This window comes from Chlamydotis macqueenii, chromosome 4, assembly GCF_036417535.1.
Source record: "Chlamydotis macqueenii isolate bChlMac1 chromosome 4, bChlMac1.mat, whole genome shotgun sequence".
NCBI classification, from domain to species: domain Eukaryota; kingdom Metazoa; phylum Chordata; class Aves; order Otidiformes; family Otididae; genus Chlamydotis; species Chlamydotis macqueenii.
This window is the reverse complement of record NC_141559.1, coordinates 79,948,787-79,960,787: the sequence shown is the minus strand read 5'-3', so window position 1 is coordinate 79,960,787 and position 12,001 is coordinate 79,948,787.

Sequence of the window (12,001 nt, the reverse complement as noted above, 5' to 3'; positions counted from 1 at the left end):
TTTCATCTCATGCTCTCTATTAAAAGCAAAAGCATCTTTCTACACTATTGTTTTGTTTACTTATTTGGCAAATACTTCCTGTGGAAAACACTTCAGTGAATGTTGCAGCCAGTGTCACTTGATGTAGCTTTAGGATGAATGTGTGTTTTCTCTGCGCAATGTACAAACAGAAGGTGACTGCTCAGTAGGTGTCAGAGACCTAGGCTAAATCTCCCTTTCTAGCAAGGTTTCTTGGGTGTTATTGGGTAAGCTCTTGTCATAGTTCAGCCCCCATCAGGACCAGACTACACAGTCTCTCTCTCAACCCCCCTACCCTCCGAGAGAATAGGGAGGGATAATATAAGGAAAAATGGCTCGAGGTTTGAGATAAGGACAGGGAGAAAAATCCTTAAAGTAACCGTTATGGGCAAAACAGACTTGACTTGGGGAAAACTATTCATTTACTACTACAAACAGCAGGATAATGAGACAGAGAACAAGATAACCTCCCCCAACCCCTGCCTCTTCCCAAGCTTAACATTATCTCTACTACCTTCCCCTCCTGAGCGGCACAGGGGGGAAGAGGGAATGGGGGTTGCAGTCAGTTCATCACGCGTTGTTTTACGCTGCTGCTTCATCATGGGGGAAGAACTCCTCACATCCCTCCCCTGCTCTGTTGTGGGGTCCCCCCCATATGCCACAGTCCTTCTGTGAAACTGCTCCGGCGTGGGTCATCTCTTCCACGGAATCAGTCTCTCCAGAACGGCTGTCCCAGCGGGCCCTTCATGGGCCACAGCTGCCTTCAGGCATCCACCTGCCCCGATGTGGGGTCCTTCACAGGCTCCAAGTGGATCTCTGCACCTCTGTGGACCTCCATGGGCTGCAGGGTGACAACCATGGTCGTCACCACAGGCTGCAGGGGAATCTTGGCCAGGAGCTGCATTACTCCTCCCCCTCCTTCTGAACTGACCTTGGCGTCTGCAGCTGTTCCTCTCACAAGAAAAGTTCTTCACAACAGGCTGGCAGACGCCTCTCAGAATCTCTCCGCATCATCCAGCTCATCTCCTCTCCGCTTCTTACAGCCAGGCCGGGCCCAGTCGGCCGCCTGGCAAGAGGCCAGAGGGTGAGGCCTGCAAGAGCCATGAGGCCTGCGCTTCCCCCTCTGTGCCTCTGCCTCCGCTCAGCTTCTTCACATCCTCTCTTCTCTCTTTTTTTTCTGTTTTCCACTTCTTAAATACATTATCACAGAGGCATTATCAGGGGACATTCTGCTACCAATTGGCTCGGCCTTGGCCAGCAGCAGGTCCGCCCTAGGCCCAGCCGAGTCCACTGAACACAGGGGTGCCACTCCTATCAGTTTCCTACAGAAGCTACCACCTTAGCCCCCCCCCCCTAAAAAAAACCCACAACAGCTCTTTCCGACCAGATTCTCAGAATGGCTCAAAATGACTCGAAATTTTTGATGTGGGATTGAAATATCTGAATTAGTTATTTATGTTCCTTACCCTGTACCTCAGGAGAATTAGGATCCTTTGCGTAAGAATGGATTTGGCAATACCCACTGCACTCAAGTTATAGGTGTGCCTAATTTAAGCAATAGGAAACATTGGGGTGGTTCTGTGACATTGTCTCTTGCTGGACTCTTTACATTTATCTGTAACTCTAAGTTTCAAGATCAGGTGGGAACTCATGTCTGTAAAATTTCCTGTCATATATAAGCTTCTAAGACACCCTTTTAGAAAAAAAAATTACTCATTGAGTTTTTTTTTTTTAACATACGGAGGTATAATTTGGTACCATTTAGAGACTGGATGATGAATTCAAGAACAGGAGACATTTTTTCCAGCCTTTCTTCAGATGCAGAGCTTTCAGATTTCCAGCTTCCTCTCCCCACAGAAGCACTCTGATGAGAAGACTTGTGCTACTTTCACTGTTCACTTTGAATTAACTGGAAGGAATTTTTCTCTCTTGGGAAATGTCACTAAAATAACCTATATGATTTTAAAATGTTAATAAATTATAATGCCATTTTGCAATGTAAAACTATTTCCAAGCTGTTCTACTGATGACCCTCTATTAGCTGAATGCTTCATGAGCTTCAATGAATTTTATCCTTGCACGATCTTTGATGTAAAGTACTCAAAACTATTATTTCTGTTGGGAGTACTAAATGAGACAGACTAAATGTTTTACTTGACATCACAAACAAAGTGAGCTTGGAAATACGCACAAATCATAGAATCATAGAATACGCACTTCTTTTAAGTCCTTCAATGTCACTGTCCACCTACGGATCTTTCCCCTTTAGGTGTTCCTGGAAACAACATTCTCAATGCTCAGATAGGATCAAGAGATGAGAGAAGGGAAGAGATGGACTGGTTTCAAGAAGGTCAGGCTAGGTTAAATGCTTGGTCGTCGCAGTTTGACCGAGTTCCTTTAAATGTGCTATTGGAAGCAGTGTGGTAACACAAATGCAACTTTTAATTTGTTTTCCAAGGACTCTCCTTTAGTAATTTGTCAATTCCCTCTGACGTGCTTCTTTTTATTTTTCTTTTCCTTTCCTTTTCATACTTTTTTCTTCTTATTATTTTTCTTTTACTTCTTTTTATTTTTCCTCTTCTTTCCCTTTTTTGCTCTTGCAAAAGCACTTCTTAGGAACCAGAGAGATAAAGTTTCAGCAGCAGAAAAGATGTTGTTTTCTGTGGGCAATGTCACTGATGATATGAGATGTCCAAAAGTAGATGTTGGTTGCTTCAGGCTGCCCTATGATATTCTTTTAATCCTTGAGAGTGCATCATGGGTAAACTGTATTCATGCAGATACAGTTCGTGAGGATTTGAAGTTGGTAACAATATTGCAAAATTCATGCTCTCCTGAATAAACTGCACAATAATAGCCTTACTCTCTGCACAAGGCTTTCAACAGGGCACCAGCTGAAAGAGACATGTAATTCGGAACAGATGAAGCACAAAGAAGCATAAATATTGTACAATGGCTCCAAAAAAGATCACGCATGACTGCATACATCCTAATTGCCCTTCGTTTGTATGTAGATTTAGCAATGCAAACACCAGTGCTGTACCATTAGCACGACCAACGTGCATTTGCAAACTAACCTCCTACGCTAAAAGAGTAAGAGAAAGACACTGGATTATTACTGCATGATTTAGACCCAGAAAGGACCATTGGAAAGCTACCCAAGTGTTCATCTGGCAACACAGCAGGCTCATTGTCTGTGTTAAAGTCATTATTTCTGTAGGGAAAAAAAAAAAAACAAAAACAAAACCCCTCCACACACACACACACAAAAAAAACTACCCAAAGAAGGTGTTTAAAAGCAGAAGGTAAAGAACACACATGCTGCACATATGCAATGTGTAAGAAACTGTGCTGCAGTGAGGGTTGCCATGGAGACGGCTGGATGGCAGTAAAAATGCAATAGGATCTGAAAGTGAGGTGCCAAGAGCATCCCATATGAACCCTCAGCTCCCACTGAAGTTGAGGCAAGTCGAGATCTGTTCCTGTTTATTGCCAAAGCAGTCTAGCGCTGGGCAAGATGAGACTTAGATGGGCAGCACGAGTTTGTGGCATAGGAGCCACCATCCCAGGAAGAAAAGAAAGATTTAATTATTGCTTAGCAAGAATGCTACCTGTGCAACAGCTCTCCTATTTCAGAGTGAGGAGCAAATTACTTAGCCTTTAAAAAAAAATAAATCTTTCCTCAGCTAGTCTGGCTGGTGAATCATGAGGTCTATGTCCTATTCCCATCTCTCATAAAACCTTCCTTTTCTGTAAGAAGGACTATTAAGAGTAGTTGCTCCCTTTCTTATAACTACAACTACAGCTGGAGTAAGGAGTGATAAAAAGGTGAGCCTTATAATTCTGTACAGCAAGTACAGATGCGACAGCCCTCTCCCCGCTTTCCACACAACAATCCCAGGTAATACAGTGGTGCTACCATATCGAGAAGAACTTACAGGTTGTGACACTGGGTTTAAGCACTCATCTCAAAATAAACAACTGAAATCCTGGCCCTCCTGAAATTATGAGAGAACTTCACAGAGTATATTAGGGACACATTTATTTCATTAAAAATGAACTATAACAGAAGACATGGTTTTTGCATGGTCATCAGTCCTCACTGAAACTTTTGAGACTGATGCTGCTTAACCCCATCCTTTCTTTTCTGATGCACATCCATGTCCACCACAAGTCAACCACTCTGGGCCCATGCATCCCAATGATCAAACAGTGCCAGACTGCAGGATTCAGATGTACGTGAGGATCTCTCATTCCTAAATCAAATCACTCTTCTCTTCCTTAGTCCAAATGGTGAAATCAACTTAAAACCTATCTAATAAAAGGTCAAACTGTTTTGTTTTGTTTTGTTTTTTCAATGGGAAGGAGTCTTTTTTAAAAAAATATATTTTTTATAATAGTTTTTTTTTCTTTTGAAAACATCTCTCATTTGTCCTATTTCTGAGTTTCCTAGCAAGGGAAACAAATTGTCTTCCTCCACGCTAGACCCTGGGAATTAAATGATGTGTTTATAGTACAATAACCTAGAAGTTAGAACCCTGAAAGCAAACAAGGAATGAATCAGTTTATCAGTAGAGACATCATAGTAGGTTTCAGTGGTGGCAAAATTACGTAAGCACTGAATGCTTGTTAAAGCAATTATAAAAAAAAAAAAAAAAAAAATTGCAAAACTGCTTAGCTTGCAAAGCAATTGCATGCACTACAGTCCTTAAGAAATTCTCTCCCTCTGTAGAAGAAGCTGAAGCTTCTTCCACATGCACACTGCATTGTTCAGATCTAGTTTGGAAACAGTGTTGAAAGAATTACCTCTTATCAAATGAAAAAATTATTTGTACCACTTTTGACCCAAAATTAACATGTGTGGTTGATTAATGAGGCGTGTCCATGATGGAGAAAAAATAAATAAATCTATAACTGAAAGCCTGAAAACTGCTAAAAAAAATCTGAAAATGCCTAAGACCAATTTCTCCCCTAACAGTTGTGATGGATGGAGGAGATAATTTATTATGGCCCAGAAATTTATGGGTTTTTTTTCCTGTAAGAAAGTTAAATAATAGAGAAAATTTACATATAATTTATAAATCACTGAAATTGTTTCTTGTTCTGCTTATGGAAAAGCAATTCCTTCCCAGATATTACTAAGTTCTGCCCTCATTTTAGTCATTTGTTTATCAACATCTGAGTATTAGAATATTACTTTTTTAAAATCATCCTATCATGCACACATAAATAAATATAGTAATCATCTGCTACCTATGAATAGTTCTGCTTATCAAGTGTAGGGGGCCTTTTAGTTTGTTCTTGTTTTTAAAAATTCCCGTTTGGAATATCCATATCAGTAACATACACTACCTGACTCTTCTGAAGTTACATATACAAACATTTCTTGTGCTAAAATTAAGGTGATTTATGCAATATAAACAGTATCTTTTTGCTCCTGTGTGCCTCCATACAGCCTTTAATTATGTATGATTTTTTTTTTTCACTGTAGGAATTCAACCTTATTCAGTCAGTGTTTTGGACAGTTATTGAGGAAAGATGAGCAAGAGGCCTGGAGCTTTCACATTCAGGTTGGGCTATCTTCTATAAATCTTCTTTTTGAGTCCAGTGGCTTCTAGATTAAATGCAGAAGTTGACCTCAGTCTTCTCTATATTGGTTATATTAAATTATAATATAGTGGTTTCATTTCTATCAGTAGTTTGCTTTTTCTGTTGGTGGAAATGAGCCTATTGAATTAGCATAGGTAAAGTAGTTGATTTAGCAGTTCACAAACCCTAAAAATTATCAAGCTGTTGCTTCAGTGTCTACTCAAGATTCCATTTCTTCCTAATGCATCATGTATTGTGCTGCTTCAGAAAAGTTCGTATTTTGATGACACAGTCAACTAAAGCTATTTTCACAACTGCTAAATGGAATAAAACATAATACAATTTCTGTATAAGTTAATTACCCTGGTTCAGGTAGTGCCCTGTATTTCATGGCTTAGATTCTCTTCCTTTTTGAGCTCACACCATCTAACTATTACAAAAATTCTTGTCATACACAGGTGCTGTGAAAATCAAGAGCTTTGAATCTTAAATGCTGTAAAACTAGCTAAGACTCAGAATCATGGCAGTGCCCTTGAAGGGACACATCTTTTTAAATATGGGAACAACTTTGATTTAGAAAATTCACACATTTTCTGTTCATCACGTTGTCATTCCTATGTCAGACTTTGACAAATTTTGCTAGTATTTGACTACTATATCAACACTGAGAGTTAAAAATAAATACACATGACGTGAGGTTGCTTCTTCACCTTGATACTAATCAACTGCCCCACCTGCCTGGGATCTCAGTCCATGAAGACATTACTACCCAAGTTGTTGGTTTTGGCACCTTGCTTTGATCACATCATTCCCTCCATGATGTGTCACTTGATCCTTCACATATGGAAAGCAAGCTTTCTGTACTAGCTTTTAAAGTCAGTTGCTTTACCCTATTCCTGTAAGACCTGTGATTTGAACAAGATATCAGCCTTCAACTTTGCACTATTATTGATCACCTGCTTTTCCTATCAACACTTCTGTTCTTTACATCCTCTGCTGGAAAAGTCACTCTAAACATTTGTGAAGGAATTCTATTCTCAGTTTGAAATCCTTCCTCAGAACCTGTCTTGTCTCAGACTACACATCTCTCCAGTTTTGTACTAGCTACAGGGATAGATTTTTTTTTTTTTTTTTTTTTTTGTACACAGCTTCCTCAATAAAATTTTAAATTCAACTTCAGTGTCTTTATGTTGGGATAACTCACCAGCTATTCCTTGTTGATCTAAAGACTACAAACACCACAGGTAGACATTTTCTCTCCCTTGTACAGCTCCTTCCCATGCATTGATCTTTGATTAGAGCTCCTGAGGCTATATGAGCAATCAAGGCTTATGCAACGCAATTAAGACTAATATTAAATAACAACATTGGTATAGTGATTCTCTAACAGAAATTCCTAGTTGTTTTGGTAGAAGACCTGTTACCTTAGATATTTAAATCTCAGCTGCTTCAAGGAGTGGAATAGCTACCCCAGGGAATAATGTAGTTGTTGATGAATAGACTAAGACTTGCTAGATATACTTTTATTCCTTTCTATGATCTATGAAACCATAGCACCACTCCTTACAGCTCCACAACTCTTTGAATATTAAGCCTGAGTTTCAGTACAAGCACTGGCATCTATCCTCTGGAGGGCCTGGCAACGCAAATGCCTTGCTGCAAAGGAGACCGTGTTCTTGAGTTTCAGTCTAGCAATCTCCACATGTACAGCTGCACTACTAAGAATTGTCATGGGAACCTGTGATGTGATCAGCAAGGTATGACAAAAAAAAATGGCAACTGGAAGAAGAAAAGAAGAACTGGATTAAGGCAAGCTGAGAACTGTCGCTGGAAAGCATCCTGGTAGTAATAGGAACTGCCATGGAATCCCTTGGTGAAGCTAGGCAACGTGAAACAGAAAGGTTTGAGTTGTTTGCTTAAGACAATAAATCAAGAAACAGATAGGTACAGAAGTGAAAGCACTGGGGAAGCTTTGTATAGATGCGTGGATCAAAAATAACTTCAGAAACAGAGTCCTATTCAGATCTGTGAGATGTATTTATCAAATAACAAAAGACTGCTGTTCCTTTCATGCGAGGGAGAATATGTTTCCTTCTGTAAGTTAAGCAAATGCAAAACTGCACCTGGAATACTGCATCCAGTTCTGGAGCCCCCAACATAAGAAGGACATGGACCAGCTGGAGAGGGTCCAGAGGAGGCCACAAAGATGATCAGAGGGCTGGAGCACATGTCCTACGAGGACAGGCTGAGAGAGTTGGGGCTGTTCAGCCTGGAGAAGAGGAGGCTCCAGGGAGACCTTATAGCGGCCTTGCAGTACTTAAAGGGGGCCTACAGGAAAGATGGGGAGAGATTCTTCAGTAGGGCCTGTTGTGACAGGATGAGGGGTAATGGTCTCAAAATAGAGGGAGGTAGATTTAGATTAAATATTAGGAATTTTTTTTACACTGAGGTTTGTAGAGCACGGGAACAGGTTCCCCAGAGAGGTGCTGGATACCCCATCCCTGGAAACATTCAAGACCAGGTTGGATGGGGCTCTGAGCAACCTGATCTGGTTGGAGATGTCCCTGCTCCTTGCAGGGGAGTTGGGCTAGATGACCTTTGAAGGTCCCTTCCAACCCTAACCATTCTATGATTCTATGAAAAAAAGTATAGATTCCAGGAAGCTGAAGCCAGACCAGAAGCAACTGCTGGGTGGTCACTTTGTATTAGTGCAACTGCCTCGGGCAAACATCTCATGTTACACGTCAGTTATTAGTGTCAAAGCACATATGTGGCTACTAAGTTTCTTTAATTATTCCAGAGGAAAATTACATATTTTTATCTTATTTATTTGTTTTATTTTTCTTTTTTGAGGTGGAGAAATTTCCACCTTCCCTAGCAAAAATGCAGGAGGCACTCCCATAAATCTCTTTAGACAGCAAAAACGTTAAAAAGTGCCTGTTTAATACAGGCATGAGCCTAAGTTAGAACAATACGGTACTCACTTTCTTAGGCTTATCTTGAGCTGCTTCAGGGCACTTCCAACCTGTCTGCAGTTACCTACAGTAAACAAAATCACATTTTCCTTACACCTTTCATTGACTATGTACTTCATGGAGCTCAAATGGAACAAGAAGTAGGAGCAACATATCGAAGAAAGAGAATTCTCAAACTAATAGTATTGATATGGAAATTACTGGTGTAACTCCAGTAGTTCCTTGCAAAGCTTGTTATTTAAAGAAACTAAGGATATGTCTAAAACACGGTGCTTAACTGTGTCTTCAGTAGAGTATATGTGCAACTGAGCTACCTTTACATTAATATTGATCACAAGTTCACTGTAGCACCAAGGAGATCTTGGAGCTACAAAGTCTCCTGAAAACCAAAGCAAACTATCCCATTCTCTACTCTTATACCTTTATGGATATGAATATCTGAAGTACACAAGTTTGTCCTACACAGAAATAGTGTGTGTGCACTCAAGGCATACATTACAAGTAGTGAAACTGCTTTGCAATAAAAAGATCAGATTACGGCACATATTAATTAGATAACTTAGAGTGAGGAATGCATTCTTCTGTTGGTTTTTTTTTCAGGATAAAACCCCATATTTTTTTCTCAATTAAATATTTTCACAGATAACATGGGATATTTCATGACTGCTTTTGCTGGGGAAGAACAACACAGAAAATTTAATTTGAGTGTAGGACGGTAACAGCCAAAGTTGGGATGTCTGACTCTTCACAGAACTGCCTACATTTTTTGAGGTTTTCTATGTCTTGTGTTGAACAGTTGTTTCTCCTGATCTGTCCTGCTCTGTCCCTCCCAGTATTTTCTCCTCAGAATCATTCATTTCCCATTCTCCATGTCCTGCCTTTGTATCCTTCACATGATTTCCACTCCCCATTCCCTCTCTCTTCTATCCTCATCTCTCTGTCTTCTGCCACCAAATAGGATGTTGGCTGACATCAGACTTGATGTAAGGCTGTCAACCTTACTTTCTTTATCATCCCAAGCCTTTCTGGCTTCCATCTGTAAAAACACTCTCTTGGGAAGAGACAATCTTACTTTGCATTGCAAAGCACAGGTCCATTTTGTCCCTTCAGCATGATGCCAATAAAGAGGATTGATAAGACAGGCAATTAATCTCAATATGCATTACAAAAATGAATTAGCAGTGGTTGTAACGATAATTTAGAAATCAGAAAGCTACTAATTAGTGCTGTTGTCCGTACACCTTCAATGGTGTTGGAATAAATGTTTGATGACCAAGAAGTTCCAGTGTGTAACGCTGTTTTGTACTGGAGTGTTTCTGCCATCGGCAGCCTCCAGAGTACACTAAATCAATATATTCTATTGACTGTGCAAAGCTATACATTTACGCCCACTAGACATTGCTCCTTCAGTCACTTTATCACTTGCCTGCTCACGCTTGGTCCCGTTGCTCCTCTGATCCTTTCCTACCCTTCCAACACTGTTGCAGGTTCCTTTTCTTGAGTGAGGCAGGGTATATATCTATTCTGCATCTAAACATATTTCTTTTTGGATACTAGTTGTCTTTATTGATTTATTCCATCTTCCCTTTCCTCCTATCCCTTTAGACTAAATGTTAAGCACAGTAAAAGTTAGAGCATTTGGTTCTATGTCCTTGTGTATAGCAGATACAGACTTTGCAAGAGGATCCTCTTCTTATACTGGATCTATTGCTATACCAATTACAGAGAGCACGAGCCCTTTACAATCCCAATAAAAAACTCCAGCTGCACTAAATCATGTTTTACATTCAAAATGTGCCTAGTTATATCTTCATTTTGTCAATCAAGGTGACAGCTTACGTATCAAAGGAGTCAGATGGACTTTGACCTGACTTCAGCTTTAGTGTATGAATTGAAATTCCTTTTCCACAAGAACTAGATAATTCTGTGCTGACTGTAGACAGTACAACCCTGAATAAGGAAAAGGGTTTGTTTGCAACCAGAATATCAATTTTACAGTTTCATATCATCTCAGTAATTGTCTAGTTTGGCTTTTTTTTTTTCTCCTAAAGCATTTTTGAAAATGAAATCAATTAATTATTAGAAAATATGTTGGTTGTTTTTTTTTTCTCCTCCAGCTACTAAGTTAAAACCTATATGTTTTAAAGGCAGGATGATAATGATGCCAATTACTTTTACAACTGTTATTATTTTTATAGTGAGTCAGCAATGTCCATTGCATTAAGCAGTAAAACACTGAGATGACAGGAAGTCCAAACACAACAGTCAAAGGGATTTCTTCAGACAGCTTGAAAGGAAGAGAAGAAGGTGTAAATATAAAGGCAAAAGGTCAGAACAATGTTTCATACAGATCTTTTTGCTGTGCGGGAGAGACAGTCCAACTCAAGCATAAGCTGATTTGTTACTTAAGGATTCCTAAACTGATTGAATCTAAAAGATTTAAGCTTTGTTCTTTTGGTCCTTGGAATTACACCTATTACAGGTGCAAAGCTTTCACCTGGAGATTTCCTGTAGGTGGACATTAATTAGAGTCAAGTAAGGATTATTTGAGTTTAGGGGCGTATAAAAGTGACTGTAAGCCACTATCTTTCCCTCCATGGTCTTCCTCCATGTATATCTGAAAATGCAGAGCTGAGACTCAGTATTTTATGTTTTGAGTTATTATCCACCAAAAAAAGATAGCTTGCCAAGCATGCCTCACTGACAGGCATTTTCAGAAAGCTTTTAATTAAAGGATAATGGGACAAATTCATTATTCAATCACATAAAGGTACAGTCAGCCTGCGTCACTGGAGTTATTTCACATGTAAGCTGAAAAAAAAAAAAAAACAGAGCAGAATTTGGTCCGTTATCTTTAGGATTAATGCTTGGATGACACAGCTACAATAGATGACAGCTTTTCCTGCTAATGTAATTGTATTGCATTGTATTATGAGCATTATTAATTAACACCCTATTTGCAGATGATCTAATCAGTTAATGTGCACCTTTGAAAAATGTGGTATTGCCCTACTGCAAATGGATATTTAAGCTGACTTGTAGAAATCTGTTTCCATTCCTTTTTATTCCAATATTCTTATTTCTAACTTCATTGCTTCAACATTTGGCAGAGAATACTTAGACTGTGTGAAACATCCCATGCTCAGTATCCATGGGCTAAGAATGCTGGTAGAAACCAGTGTGAAAACTGCAGGGTTTCCTCTGAAAGTACTAGCTCTCTGTTTGATCTCCCTCTCAAACAACATCTCTGACAAGAAAAAAAGAAAAGAAAAGAGAAGATCAACAGTTTCAACTAAAATGCATTCATGTCAGCATAAGTGAGTTCTCACAAATTTTGATGAGACATGTATGTAGAATGTGAATCAGGAAATAAAATGAATGGGAAGTGCAACATAATCCATTTATGAGAAGTTCTTCAT